The sequence below is a fragment of the Triplophysa dalaica genome, chromosome 13 (genome assembly GCF_015846415.1).
Source record: "Triplophysa dalaica isolate WHDGS20190420 chromosome 13, ASM1584641v1, whole genome shotgun sequence".
Lineage (NCBI taxonomy): Eukaryota > Metazoa > Chordata > Actinopteri > Cypriniformes > Nemacheilidae > Triplophysa > Triplophysa dalaica.
Genome location: NC_079554.1, coordinates 9713016 through 9729485, shown reverse-complemented (window position 1 = coordinate 9729485; position 16470 = coordinate 9713016). Strand labels below are relative to the sequence as shown.

Sequence of the window (16470 nt, the reverse complement as noted above, 5' to 3'; positions counted from 1 at the left end):
ACTTATTGATGTTAAATATAAAAAAATGTAATCATGTAATGTAACTTTTAAAGTAAAAATGTTGTTTTTAAGCCTTTTTTACGGGAATGGGAAAGCCATTAAGTTCCTCTTATATACTCTTTAATTTAAATCATCAAAACTTGCTAATGCAAATCCAAGTAAGAGCATAGATTGTCGTGGTGATGTGTGAACCATTTGGTTCACAGATTAAGCTACAGTAACAATTCAATTCAACTTTATTTAAATAGCGCTTTTCACAATGTGAATTGTTCCAAAGCAGCTTTACAGGAAAAAATAAGAAAAACCGAAAACACAGAAAAGGTAAAACACAGCCCAGTGCATGGTATTTATAGAACAAACAAGATCGTTCTAGTAAATAATATCTAATAAATGCAGTCTTCCGGTGAGCAAGCCAACACTGCCCTATGGCGAGGAACCCAAACTCCAAAGATAAATAAATGTGGAAAAAAAACTTTGGAGAAATCAGTCTCAGACGGGAGGGCCAGGTCTCCTCTGTCGTGTCACAGCTGCACTCATTGACTTTGATTAAAACTTACTGAGCAAATGTTTAGAATGAAGAATAAGGAGAGCTTATTAGTTGTGATTTAGGAGGTTTCGTTTGTTGAAACTTTTATGTCTAATTTGGTCTTAGTTTTTGATCGATAACGGACAGCAGAGGAATGATATAAGCAGGTAAAATAGTAATGGCATAATGTAACTGAGTGCAGCTATAACTTCAAACTGCTGTCATGTGATGTACGCTAAGCATTAAATACCAAGTATAGTAAATTTAATATTAATGTGACGAGTAGTCCATCTTTGCTCTTGCTTGGGGATTGAATTGCCTGAACAAGCAAAAGAAAGCACACCCAACAGGTATCCAGATGCGTTACATTGTTGAAAGCGATTATGTGGCAAACCTCAAGCCCAAATCCCTTAAAGCAAAGGGTTGGCAGCGTGCAAAGCTTCTGATCTAATTGGTCGCATGCTAATTGTCCTCCACTTCATTGCGCGGAGTGCTACAACTCAGCATGGCTCATAAAACACAGGAGATTGAATGGGCTGATTGGCATGATTTCCTGCCCGTTCCTCTCTTTCCATTAGGATCATTTAATTTATTTATTTTCTCTTCAATCTATTTTTACGTGACTGGCACCTCTTGCGACTACCTCTATGAAGAGGCCAGCAGTACCACTTGAATCTGAAATTCAGTACCATTGAGAACAGGGGTGCTGTGATCTGAATTGAAAGAAGGCTTGATTGTGCAAAACAAAATTTTGTAAACACAATTCATTTGCCTTTTACCCTTGTCGGCATGCTTCAGTGTCAAAGATGTTTGAAAGTAAAAAGTATGAGTGATTTTGAAAGAGTTCTACACCTACAACAAATTCATACAACAAGATCCATTACTCTGACCATAATCTTGAAGGCTAAACAGCCAAAGCACTGCTGACAGAATAAGACATTTATATTGTAAAACAGTTGCAAGAGATAAATTCACTCATTAGCAATCCCCTCCCTTAACCAACAGAGATGGCTTTAGATGGTGTGCAACATTTATAACATGGAGGTACCAGTAAAACATGGGCTACTACACTTATAAACCACGGGGCCACTTTGCTTCTGTCAATCCTTTACTCAAGGACAACTAGTTGCCGTTGGCTAGCTGTAAAACCTTCTCCTGAGATTTGAAACATTTCACAATGGGCGATATTGGATATCCAAGACCAGTCAGTACATTGGCTAAGCTGAACACCTTATGTCTTTGTAGACTCACATACACGGAAGCACATTCAATGGAAAAGGAAAATCACTGAAAAGCAAATAGACCATTTTTGTCAAAAGAGGAGTATTGTTTATCTAAACATCTTCTCATCAAAACTTCCAACACCAATGTCTGTAATGTCTATGTTACATTGATGCTGTCCCCATTCATTTTTACAAATACTAGTGTGGTATTTCGGTTATTGGTGGAGTTGTGATAAATGACCATCCTATCATTGTACAGAGGGGTGTACATATAGAGCCGTAAGGAAGTGGTTTGGCATCATGAGTCACGTCCCTTGGCGTCGGTGTCATACCTGGTCGGCCGGTAGAGCGGCACGTGAGGAAAAACCTTGTGGCTGACACTTGGTTAGTGTTGCCCCTCTGCTAGGTAAGTGAAATGATGATGTGGTTGTCTAATGTAAGTGACACTTACATTGGGTAATGTAGTGACATTGGGTAATGTAGTGACACTTTATGGGTTTGCTTTTTCACAGGCCGATGCTTGACGGAGTTTGAGTCAAGCTTGTGCATGTCTGTCAATATAAAGGATGTTTTGGGGCTGGCTGTGTAAACAGCCTCCCAACAAACCGCACATTTGTGTTGTTACCCGATCGGCTGGGCTACGAAATCTCATCAGACGGTACGTGGTCAAACCTCATCCCTGTTAGCCACTTATTATGAGCCGCTAACGCTAATTTCATTTTAGACTCATAGGTAGTATTTTACGGTCCCTGTCCTCCTCATGAACTCTGCCTACAGACGGTTTGAATGAGCCACAACCGCCCTGTGCATTCATCTGTTGGTTATTTACCTGTTTGGTTGGGGTTGGAAAGATTCTACCTTCATGGAAGGTGGTTTTAAATTTGTATAAGGATGTTGTAATTTTGTCCAATCAGTCTAAATATTAACTGCCTTATTGACAGATTGGTCGCGTCTCTACCAGGGATTATTTCCCGCGCTTCTGAGCTGGAGTTATCCGGGGACGCAGTTGCTTTACTTTATTTTATTGTTCTTTTTGTTGTAACATTTTGATTTATATTGTTTTGTTGGCAGTACTATTTTCATGTTTTGGTTTTGTTACTTATTCTTAACTGCTGTGCTTTGTTAAATAAGCTTACCCTGACGGTGCTGCTGCAGTTGCATGTTTTTTATTTTATCTTATCTTTATTTTGTATATGTGTCTATAGGGGGATAGTTGTGATCAAGTAGAGCACCTCCATGCTATACTGCACTGTATAGTGCACAGGAATTGCAGAGGGCCTGCGGCCTTATTGAATCTTGTGCAAACTGTTGTGCCAAACATTTCTGTCCATTATTGTTACAGGACCTGAGTGCCAAAATCAGGGCGGAGTTTGAGGGTGGCGGTGTTCTCCCACGAGTGCTGTGGTGTGTGTGTGCGCGTGTGTACCCGTGTAACCAGTGTGAGGTGCTGTGCGGCCTGTTGTGCCCCTGCGGTCGTGCCTCGGCTCCTGTCCCCTTTTGGTTGGTTTAGAAGTGTCTGTTGGCTCAGGTTCCCTACTGTTGTATTTTACCATCTTAGTTATTTTCTTTTTTGTTCATTATCATTTTTCCCTTTTCTTTGTTTCAAGTGAATGATATTGTGTGGGGATCTTTTAATAAAAGTATATACATTTCTAAGCTTACGTCTCTTGCCGCTTCCTGAAATGAACCTGTGTGCTTAAAGTATAAGAATATTTTCTCTTCCCTGGTGAGTATCCAGGGTGGCGTAGTCGCTTTCTTTTCATTGGTCAATTGGTGTCAGGTCACACTAGAATACAAGCACTCATACATAAAAACATACCTGTAATTGACTCATTTGTGTGTCCTCCTAAGAAATTACAGATGGAACAATGAATCTTAATCAATCAATTCAATCATCTCACGCATTCATCAGCAAAGAGTACAAACACAGGAAATGTTGAACACCATGATGTGTTAAACATAAAAATTACAGTATATCTCTTGCAATACAGTCAACAGAATCTTACGGCAATACATAACTATTTTTCAATGTGGCTAATTTTGGTTAATTCATATGAATTCGTACGATCTCCTTCATACATTTCAATATGATTTGCTTTCACGCCAGTGATTTTAGGTAGAGGGGCAGGGTTAGCGGTGGGGCTTCACTCTTGTATTTTCCCCCTAGTAATCACGTTTTGTACGATTCACAATATACACATTCATTTGAATAAGCCGCGTCGTAAAATAGTTACGAATTCCAGCGAGGGTTGATGCAGTTCACATATAGGTGCACGGAGAAAGATTTGATTCAAACTGAACTACGTGAGACCCAGAGAACAGACTCTTGGTATTAATCATGTGTTAAAATGCCATAGCAACTGTTCAGCAGAGTTTATTTTATTATAGCAGGACAGAACCGAGAAGCACAGCTATTCAACCTGAACACAATATCTAAATGGTGTCTTCTCTATGGACCACGGCTATTATAATCCAACAGGCCATGAGGTTTCTTAGAGCCAGGGATGGGCATATTTCTGTTATGTGCCTGGTAGAACAAAAACAGCCCTTTACTGTGTAATGCATTGAACGGTGCTGTCACAGTAGTGTTGTCTCCCAACATTACATTTTTGCATTTGGCGACTTACATCCCATTGTACTATACATTTGTTCCAAATCCCTTGGGATCGAACCCTGATCTTGGCACTGCTCTAAGCCACTTAGCCAGAGATAAGCTAGTGCCCAACAGCCCAAAAGCCAGTGTTAAAGTCCCAAACGTCTCCTTATTAACCTTGGAATGTGTGGTCTGCTCATAGTCTCATCAGCTATTAACAAACTGCACCTGCACTAAATTTAAAGAGTGCAGTTCAGCACAATGCTGTCTATATCTGTATCTCACATTACTGAGCTTGGCCGCTCAACTAGCTGATGCTGGGGATCTGCGCACAGCCTATTATCAACCATCCTCTAGGCTCATATCACATTTAATAAAACTGGCAAGATCAAAAGGAACATTATTAGCCTCTAAACCTTCCTCTGAACAAGAGAGCGGTGTTTGAGTTTGCCTTTTTTCATTTGATTTCCTTATTTTTTTCTTCAATCATAATGGTTATTATCATAAGTGCGCTTTACTGTGTGCCTTCAAAGGCAAGCTACAACTGAAGAGGTGGAACAAGGCACAGCTACAGATCTTGTCGACTTGACTTTTACAAACTCTACATTCTGAATATTTCTTTAAGAAACGAGATGACATGCAGTAAATCTGTTTTAAGAAGAGAAGTCCTATTGATCGTTTAGAGTACAGGAAAACAGCAGCGTATTAACCAGGTACCCTTTCAATAGGCCATAAACCCCCAAATACCCATGCCACAAATTAAATGTATGCACACAATCACTATATTGATTTCCAGTCCCGAGTGTATTCAGAGAACTTACGCATACTGTACCTGTAATAAGATTCACAGTGATGGCCATAAGTGATGTCCGGAGAGTATAATTGTACAATATTTGCTTTAATGCCACCTCAGGTTAGATTGAGCCATCCAAATGTGAGGTGTGCGGTACAAATAGACAAAACACAACATTTTGGATATTTTTGAACAAAATGTGTGAAAACACAAACTACAGCAAATTGAGGAAAATGCTAAATGCTCACATGAAATAAAAAAATATTTTTGATCCTCTATACTAATATTTCCTAGCCATTCGCCTGGGTCTTGACTTAATAGGCTTTGTGAATGTGTTGTGTGTTACTTTTTGCCTGCACAAGCACAACTACACAACATACATAGGAAATTATGAATGCATCTTCAATAACATTTGAATAATCAATTCAAAGTTAGACATCACCTTTGACCAGTACCTGTTATTTACTTACAGTATATTTTAAGGCAGTCTATGTGGGTTTCGTATATATTTTATATATGTGGCATTTTAGATCTTTCTCCAATTCTATTGACACAAAATACTCATAACCTACATTGGGATTTTTTATATATATTTTTTTCTGCTTGGCTGGGAATTTAAAACCCTGAAGGCTGACATCCATAGTGCACATCAAGTGGTGTGATTGACTGGTCCGATTTTCGGTCTCTTCACTAATTGGACAGAATCACCTATGAATGTGTCTACCATACTGTAGAACTAGTCTTAATGAGCAGCTCTGGTTGGCCATCAGAGAACAAAGCTTCTCAAGTCTCCAACAGACAGGAAAAACAAGGCTAAGCAACCAAGCATAAAGGTGCACACTGCTGTTTTAAGTATTTTTGATTGATTAAATAGAGTTTTATCGGTAAAATTATCATATTAAGGATTAAAGAAAGTTTCATAACTTACCTCAAAGACTCTGAAGGGTCTTGACCACATGCTGGGTGTACTCTAAACAATGTACTGTTATTTCATCCCATCATTGAGTTTAAATGGACAAACCAAACAGTTGGGTTATAGAATAGCCTAGGCTGGATTTATTCAACATAAATGCTGGGTTGATCCATTGTTGGGTCAAATATAAACATTGTCTTGGTTAAATTAACCTAACAGTTGGTTTTGTCCATTTTTGACCCAACAATAGGTTGAAATAACCCAACATTTGTTAATGTTAACCTCACCTATTTTTGAGATAAAGATACAAATAGTGTTCTAGTATAATCTCTCGATGATGATGGATGCCAGTCGTTCAATTTTAATAAGGGTTTCTTTTCAGTCGGTCACTTTAAGAGATTGCTCGGGTAATGGCTTATAGGGAATGCGTTTGACACACTTGAGTGCATTAGGCTGATTGCTGGTTCTCTGTTTATACTGTAAAGAGCCCTGACAAAGGATTAAAATTCAATATTAAACTAAACATCTTTATCATGCACTAACAGTGTACAAATTCCATCCTATTAATTATATAAATATCTGTTGTAAAGGCGTTTCTAAAACATATTTCTTTGTGTTTGAACTGTGAGGTTGTTGTTTACTGATTGATGATCATAATATGAGTGAATCATCAGTCTTATATCATTTATTTGTTTATAAGAATGTCAATGCCACCAATGTCAATCCTCACCGACAGAACACCAAAGCCAATCTGTAACATTGCTGTCTCTGAAAGTGTTATATGACGCAGTAGATCTCATTTAGTTTTATATTGATTTTCTTGTATATCTTGACGTCTACAGGATCAACGTTTCCCCTGAATCCTTTCTTAACATCAGACAAATATGTCACTTGGGAAAAGTTTGAAGTCTGCCACAATCTTTGAGCATTGTGGAAAGCTTACTGGGTCCACAGGTTTAAAAGCTTAAGATGGTTATCTGGGAATGCCAATTGGAAAGACAGACTACAAACAAGATTTTATCACGAGGTCGTACATTGTTCGAATCTGTGGCCATTTATTGAGTGCCACTAAGACTGATGGATAGGAGGGATCTTTTATGTTCAGACACACCTTTTTATTGCCAGACAATGAAGACCAAGATTAATGGGGTAGACAGGCAGTTACTAGTGAGCGTTAGACCATTGCCATCTGCAGCCAGCACTGATAGAGAGGTATCGCTTATGCAAATGGGAAAACAATGCAATTTTGTTTGTGAGTAATGATTAAAGTCTGCTGACACAGAAACACTTTATATCCTTTTAAAAAACACAATGGCTTACATGGTGCTATTTTAGAACTTGTTCATATTTAACTGCAACTTTAATTTCTCCCAAAGAAGTAAAGTAAAGTTCAGTCCACTATTATCATTGCCAATGAACGGATGGCCAAGCTACAATCGATGTTGCGCAAAACTAGTGACAGCACACACAATGTGCAGACAACAATAGGTTATTTTTTAATAAAAAGCTGAATGCTTTCCAAATGTACTGCAGGTACTCTGCAGATATGTCATTTGTTTCCAGACGGCTGATTGGTTCATGTTTCTATGGGCTCACGTGCTGCTAATGGCATTGATTTTACAGGCATGACTTTAAATTATCCTCATCACAGTGAAAGAACGAAGACATTTTAAGAGAAAATTAATGAGAAGTCTCAGGTAACTTATATCGACCCATCAATTTCCTGATTGCATATGTCATGTCTTTTATAACCGCATTTGAAGTAATTATCTTCTCTTCTTTCTACAAGAATCGCTGTAGGTCACATAACCATTTATGCTTATCACATTTTCAAGGACACTTTTGGAGTCTCTGGAATATGTGAGGGTACTGTTCAGATATGGTAGAGTATAGAGGTTTTTTAAAGTAATTTGTAAGTAGTTGGTTGAAATAGTTCTCTGTTGTTAAAGGCTACATAACACCAGTTCATTATTTAAAGGTCTAAAGACTGGGATTTTACAGGTGGAGATTTGCTCACTTCCAGCATAATTTACATGACCATTTCTTTCTCATGTTTTTGTAGTGATGTGTTTTCACTTCACTTTTGCACTACAAAGAACCTTCTGTGCAACTGTTAAATTCGTCAATGGTGGTGATGTTGATATCGAGCGACTGTCTGTTTATAGCCTCATGTTTTTACTTCTTGTGATTGTATTTAGGCTTCAGAAATATAGCAAATATTGTGTAATTCTGTAAAGATTATCTTGATAGACAAAATGAGTAAGTATCATAAACTTTTGTTAATCACAGAGTTTTTGTTTGCGATCTACCAATGCAATGGGATGTTAACTCCTGTGTTTGCCTACAAAAATATGTAAAAATATAAACTACATTTCCCATCACCAGTTGCACCTAAACCACCTTGATGACACCCGCACCTGCACCACACTGAATACATAATATAATTTTTTCATAAAGGCTATCTTTGGAATTGTTCCCCATTTAATAAAACATGAAAGAAACTGAATAGATAAAAATGTTTCTAAATATTGGCTGCTGTGTCACTGAGGTGCTGCGTTTGTAAATCCACTATGATAAAGTGTCTGCTACATTAGGCTAATAAATAATATTGACGTTGTTCTAAAGTCATAGGTTGTCACAAACAAACTCGACACATTTTTCTATTGTTCATCTATTAATGCACATGACACTTGCAGTTGACTTGTTGTAAATGTCAGGGAAGTTTAGTCTGTACACACACTTCAGATCTGAAGTAAAGTTAGGCTGCTGTAGAGATCGACAATACCTGCTGCTCTTTTCACTGCCAGGACCTTGCGCTTTAAAATAGTTTTACTTTAGCTTATTTGTTGTTGCTCTTTTGCAATAGATGAATAATAGTTTATTTGTATTTGGATACTATATATTTATCTATTTTGCCGGACTTCCGCCATTCTCCCGCAGTCCTACCATACAAGTGTTTTACTGACCACATCCATCACATCTTCTTGCAAAACATTTCCTAGCTCTTATTTTATTTCTTAATGGCGTCATCCACTTGTCGACATCGGCGATCAAAAAATCTGAGGTTGTTCATAATATGTTCATAATAATATTTTAAAGATGTAATTTTACAAATAGTGTGCAAGGCTTTAGACTAGTCCCAGGCTAAAATGAATGTTTGAGCTTCCTAATATTAAAAGAACCTGCCCTGACATATCGTAAAATGTGTCTTGCCATTGCTTTGTTTCAAGATACACACCAGAAATGTTTTTTTCCAAGGCATTTTATAAAAGTGACTTCAATATCTTAATTTGAAAAAGTACTGACTTCGGGAGTTGTTTATAGACCTGTTTCAACATAATATTAAGGTGGATGGCACCAAGAAGGATTAAAGAAAACAGAGTTAAGAGCTAATCTAGGGTTTGTTGATGCTAGTTTTAAATTTAAATTCAAATTCAAATTGTGTTTCACCACTTAATTTTAAACAGAGATGAACAAATCGTGGATTAAATCTTTAACCTGTATTTAAACCGTCGTACGCCATGATGTATTTGCCGGTGTTAATAAACAGCAACAGTGTTGCACTGTTGTGTTGCACAGCTTGTGCATGTAAAAGAAACATTGCTATTTGTAGCAAGTTCAAAGTAGGAAAGGAAGGAGGCGGGAACCGGTGAATGTTAAACAAACTTTAATCAAAATAAACAAACAATAACATGGAAATAATAGACCATGATTTAATCTAAATTTAAACCTAATCTTTGTTGGTGTAACCCACCCTGAGTATACCCACCCTGAGTATATCTCAATTTAAATTATTTTAGTTTACAGAAACATCTTCTGAAGCAGGACCTTGGACACATCATCAGTGTTGTTTCCAGGAGTCACTGGGTGTTTCGGGTCTTACAACAGACACCCGCGTCCTGTCGACCCGGTCGAGGCTGATCAGACCCTGGCCTTCGTCCAAGTAGCATTCTACTGCCCCCACTGCACTCCCCTCTTCAACCAGAGCCACCTGATTGCTTTCTCTGCGGCCTCCTCGTTGTTACACACACCTGGTCCTCCATCCGTTCCTCCGACAATCCTCCACCAGTTCTTGGTATTTCTCCCTCTTTCTCTCTTGAGCCTCCTCTATCCTCTCCTTCCAGGGCACTGTCAGCTCATGCAAGATCAGTTGTTTTGTGGCCTCTGAGACCAAAATGATGTGAGGTCTCAATGTGGACTGAGTGATGTATGATGGAATTTTCAGCTGCCTTTCGAGGTCGACTTTCATTGCCCAGTCCCAGCCTGTGGAGTGCAAACCAACAGAGCAGTTTTTCGATACTTTCTCTGGCATTCTTCCTTCCCTGATGAAGTGAATGGCCTTCGCTGTAGTTTGGGTGGTGTTCGCTGTCCTTGATCCCCTTGCTGATTGCCTCAGCTATGGATTTTAGGACCTTGTCGTGCCTCCATCGATTCCGGCCCTCACCCACCGCTTTTTTTGATTTTGCCCCATGTTTACAGGTTGGATGGACTTGGGAGGATATTACAGACTCCCTGAATCAAGAGCTTGATCCACTGGGGATTCCTCTTCCAGATGTCCTTCCAAGTGACACTCCGCTCCATCGCCTGCTCCCAACTCATCCAGGCGCCTTGCTGTCGCATGGCCACTGCTCTGCTGGTTCGCAATTCCTCGACTGAAGCTCATACCTCCTTCTGTACCATTCTCTGCCTCTCCCTTCTGCTGGCAAAGTAATTTAGGGACGCTTTTAGGCTGCCAAGTCCGGCTCTGCCTTGCGCCACTGTTCTAATGATGGCCATGTGCTTCAGCCCAGTCTCTGCTTGCTGGACTGCCTCGGCTGCCCTCCACTTCATCCCTGTCCTCACAACAATCCCTGCACCGGACACTTTGGCATCTCTGGATCCAGAATACTGCATGTGTTCTCCTGCCCGTGCAACAATGAACTCCTCCCTGACTGAGCGAAAAGGGAGCCTGAGCTTGTTGGTGTTCCCATAGAGCCCGATGTTACTTAGGCTACGCGGTAGACCCAGCCATCTGCATAGAGAGCTGCTAACCTTTTACTCAAAACCTTCCACCAAAGTCATGAGGAGCTCATAGTTGAGCAGAGGCCAGAGGATTCTTGGGAGGATTTCATGCTGGTAGACCCAGGCCTTGAATCTTCCAGGGAGCCCAGACTTGTCCACTGTTCTCAACCATTCTTCCAGTTCAGCACCGGTTACCTTTGTCATTCAGGCTACAGTTGAAGCACCTCCCAAGGCTCTTCACTGGTCCCTCTGTGACTGACAGGATCTGGTGTTCTCCCAGCCTGAAGCGGAATCTGTCTGTAACCTTCCCCTTCTTTAGAACCAAAGACATCGACTTTGCAGGTTTGAAGCTCATGCATGCCCTTTGTTTCAGCTGCCTTGACCAGGATCTTCATTGCCAGCGCAAAGATGGTCACTGAGATGGTACAGCCAGTACAGACACTCTCAATCTGATATTGCTGTTATAGTCCAGGATAAGATCTTTCACCTTCTTCAGGATTTCCCCGCCCGTGTGTTCCAGACAACCTGGAACTCCTGGTTTACTTTCCGTTTGCACAGACTCTGATGAGGGCTATGGTGGTGTTATCAGCGCATCGCATAGACCCAGCAGTTGTCCTCTGATGGGGTCACTAAGGGTGGCCTTTAGATGGTCGTTTAAGCCATCCTTGGAGCAGTTAAGGCGGCCTGCCCTCTTTCGGCCAAGGAGCTGTTTGGTCAATTTGAAATTGGCCAAGAATGTTCCCCTCTTCCTGACACTCTCCTTCCGCCTCCTTCTGTGAAACTCTGCCCTCCATAAGGTAAAGAGTTGTTTCCTGGTTTGCTCTCAGGTCCGCTAGGCTGTCTATCTCGACTTCACCCGCTGACTTGTATTGCCTCTTTAGCAGCCTGAATTCTTCCCTGAGGCACTGGATCTTCCTTACTATGTGGCTTGCAGCATATGCCGATAGAGCAGGCTTGGATACCTCGGTTCCAAATCTCTCCGCTGCAATGTTCACTATGAGGGATGTCATCGTTCTCAGTTGGTGAGAGTCTTCATCAAATTGTTGCCACTTAACTCTCTTGGGAGAATTTGGGACACTGGATCCTTAACTGGACCAAATAGTACTGCTTGAAAAGTACTATGCGTAGAACTCTTGATTTTGCAGAAGAGTTTAAAAGATTTATCTAAGAGTATGCAATGCCTGATTTATCTAAGATTACGCAATGCCTGAAAGCAGTTAGCTTTAATATGGCTCCACTAAAAACAGTAACTTTTCTGTCTTAATCATGCTCTCCCTAGAGATACTCCCTTTGCCATGATGTGAGAAATGGCTCTATAAGTATCTATGTGATTAAGTCCAGATTTAGGGGATTGGACTGGGTGACAGAGTTAAGAATTGTGCCAGCGTTAAAGGGACACAGGGGGTGCAAAGATTCATTTTGTCGGAATTTGATGCAGTTTGACTGGTGACAGGTGCTTGGAATCCACTCAGTGGGTGATGACAGAGATAGGCAGCGGCTGTCAAAAGGACATGTATCTGCTCATCAGAATCTGACTGATAGAAAACTATACAGCTTTTCACTAGGTTAGGCTTTTATTGTTTTGATCCCTTTCAGCCAAAGGTTAATAAGTTAGAAATTCTGACCTTGCATTTCCTCTCAAATTTGACTATGCACAAGTATATTTAATAGTTTGTTATTGGTAAATATTTCATTTAGGGTCACAAATGTTATGCTTGGACACGCTTTCTATCTTTGTAAGCCATTAGGCTTTTCTCAGTACTCTGAGAAATTAATATCTTAACCTCTAGACATGAATTAATTTGAAAAATGAAAGTAAATGCTACACTGCTTATACTTCACTTTAATTATTTTTTCCTCAAAGTCTTTCATAAGTCTTCATAGGAATAATGCAATGCCAAATGTAGCTTGAATTACATTTTGTCAAGTGTTTTTTATACATTTGAATGTTGAAGGATCAATAATATCTGAAATTAAAATTTGCACAAACTTTAACTTGTATCTCTGATTGTATGTACAAAGATCATAATAGTTTCAAATCACAAATTAGAACATTTTCACATATCACATAATAAAAACACATAACTGACCATTACGACAATGGGTTTAAAATGGTAACCGCTAGTGAGATAAATTATCTTTCTATACATTCCTTCAGATATCGGCATGTGCAGTCTACGCCCTGACGGAAAAACTTCACAGCAACAGTGAAGTGGGTGGGTTCCATCGGAGAAGACTGCAATTGCCTTTTTCTCCATAAAGTCTACAAACAGCTATTGCATTGTACTTTGCTTCTGGACGATTATCTTATTTGATTCATTAATAATTCGCGTCAGTTTATTTTTCTGCATATATTTGAGTTTTTTGTTGTCTTTTAAGATATAACCTTTATGGATTTTTGGTTTATTTTCGGTTAGTCTTTGTTGGTTGTTTTTATCTATGAAGATTTGGCAAAATGCTACTTTAACAGATCGTGAAAATGGCTAACCACACACTCATTTGATTTTAAACATACACATTATTTATTTACTCTCGTTCTCTCTTGTTTTCTCAATATGTCATGACTGTGTAAAGTTTAATAATCAATTTTAAATACTATTTAAATATTTTAACATTTAAATAAAATTATAACTAGACCCCTCTTATTGTAGGCACAGTGGGTACACTGTGCAGGCACCACTAACACAACTCATGAGATGTCTCTGTGTGGTAAGGAATGGAAAATATGCTTTGAATTTCTATAATAATTTATCCCCCAAACAGAGAGGATGCCTAACCGACGAACCAGTGACACTGGACTGCTTCCGCCTGCATAAGACGTGGGAAATGTCCCGTTGCGCAATGAATCAATGTGTATAAAGTCACATTACTCTACACGAATACTTCAATTTTGAGACTTGCTCCACCTTTACTCCTTTTATTATAACTTGTTCATATGAAGTGCCTGCTATTCCTCTCCTTCTTTGGTTCCAGCAACACAAACACAGGTTAGGCTTTTATTTATTTTACAAAATGCAATGATCCAGAAAAGATTAAAATGGACAGAGACCTGTGCTATAATTCAAGCGTGTTGACGTGCACACTGTCCTTCAGACTTCACCACACCAGCACCTTATTACCTTCCCTAAGCAATGGATTTTCCATCAAGCATTTTCTTCTTCCGTACCTCACTTCTTGTTTAGAGTCTGTACTCTAATCACACTTTCGAGCAGCTTGTCACACTTGACACTAGTGCTAATGCTTAGACAAATGTTATTGTGTAATTTGCCTACACTAGTATAGTCTAGTAACAATGAACTATAAGTATTTTATACACAGTTATTTAGTAGAACAATTTTTATTGCATAATATTGTTATTGCCAGACACTAGATAGATACTGTAGTGTACTGTAACTATTACAACTCTACATTATTGAGACTTCAAAACCACATACAACCTTGAAATCTTCTCACAATTTTATATTTTTCTATCAGGAAAATGAACCAAAATCATTGATAACTCTTCTTGCACTACACAGATTTTCATCCAATCGATCAACAGATATTCTCTAAAATGAAAATGCGTTTGAGCCATGATTGTATGGACATGAGCTACTTGCGGAGAGCACCAGCGAATGCTCTGGTGATATATTACAGTCACTCATCCATGTGACTGAGATATGTCATGCTATTCCGCTCGCGAAACCTCATATCACAGATGTGAAAGGCAGCAGCAGCAGAATCAAACCCCGGATGAATGTCAGAAGACACAAGGTGAGTCATTATAACCTAAGCCATTACATTTCTGTCAATGCGTATGTGAAGGTCATTAGATAAAAACTGGGGTCAAAACTTCCATACGTCTTAAAGAGACAATGGCTGACAAGATACAAAGCCACTTCTTGTCTCACATCCAATAGGTTTGTCTGACTTCTTTTGTTACAAGACACATATTGATAAACAAGTGAGAAATGCTGAGAAATGTTCCTGTATATTGAACAAAGGATTAAAGAAACCTTGCTGTGTGATAAACTGAAACCTAATTTCATTAACATTCAAATGCATCACTTGTATTGTCCATTTTATGCAAACATCAGTACATTGTCATTACCCACACACCTCAGGTTAGAAACGCTGGTCAATTTTATGGCTACTCAAATGACACGTGCATATGCAACGCGGACCTCCCAGTCCCAGGCCCATATTTTACATAAATGGAGAAATGAAAATGATGGACGGCCTGAATGCAACTTCTGGAGAACGGCCGATGCTGATGTGCATGTTTAATAATGAAAAAGTTCAGGCTAGACGTACTCAAGTGACACAGACTAATGCCTTGCGTGCCATTTGGATTATTTATTTAATGCCAAACCAACAGAGTTGATAAGGAAGTAATTATATAATAGCAATGGAGGGAGGCTATAAATAAACAAATAAATAAATAACGCGCATGGTCTGTGTTAGTGACAAAGTAACATGACACGAAAGCCGCGCCTCAAGGGAAGTAAACGGAGAAACCCAAGTCTCTTATTAAGCCCCCTGCCTGAGCGATATTGATAGAATGAAAATAATAATAAAGGGAAAACAGATTCAATTTAATTATGAATAAGATAAACCTTGCGAATGCCATATTAGTTTCATATCTCATATTTGCAGGCATGGCTTTAGCCTTTGGTTTGCAAACTTGGTTTGCAAACAGATTTGGTTAAGAGTGTGACATAAAAGTTACTCTGCTTTGCATTTGGATTAGTTGTACAATCTCAATAAGGATGAGTTAATCACTACTATAGTAGGGAAAATTACAATGGTAGTCAAAAGTGCCCCCGTGCTTTCCAACATTCTTTAAAATATCTTATTTTGTGTTCAACAAAACAAAGTAATGTATAAAACCATTTTGCCAACTATGGTAGTCAATGGTGGCCAAGAACTGTTTGGTTACAAGCATTCTTTAAAATATATTTATCTGTGTTCATCAGAACAAAGAAATTTTAATTCAAAATTTGGAACAACATGAGGGTGGGTAGATGATGACAAAATTTAAATTATTGGGTGAAATACTGTATCCCTTTAATTATTAACACACTGTTTGTGTTGATTTTGTATTAAATACATAGTGTTCCAAAGTCAGATTCAAGTCTTAAAAAAATACACTGCTTTAAATATATATTTTTAAATATCAATAGAAGAGAGAGACAAAAAATCATATAGGTGGAAATTTGAATGTTGTAACAGCTAACAATATTTAATGCACCACATGAACAACTGCTATTGGAATTAGCAACCTTTTTGTAAAATGTTGCCAAAATATTTCATCAGGCATTCCATAAATGTAAGCTTCAGCGCAAGTTCGGCCGGGAAGACTCAATCTTACATCACTTATAGTACAAATAGAACTAACCAATCATCTTTTAACACTTGGAGTATATAAGATCGCCACTTACC

The 16470-nt window shown here is 38.9% G+C and overlaps 1 pseudogene; it reads right to left on the bottom strand.

The window, feature by feature from the left end:
• Positions 1–10069: 10069 nt before the first annotated feature.
• LOC130433939 (uncharacterized) lies at positions 10070–11253 on the bottom strand (annotated as a pseudogene).
• Positions 11254–16470: the final 5217 nt, after the last annotated feature.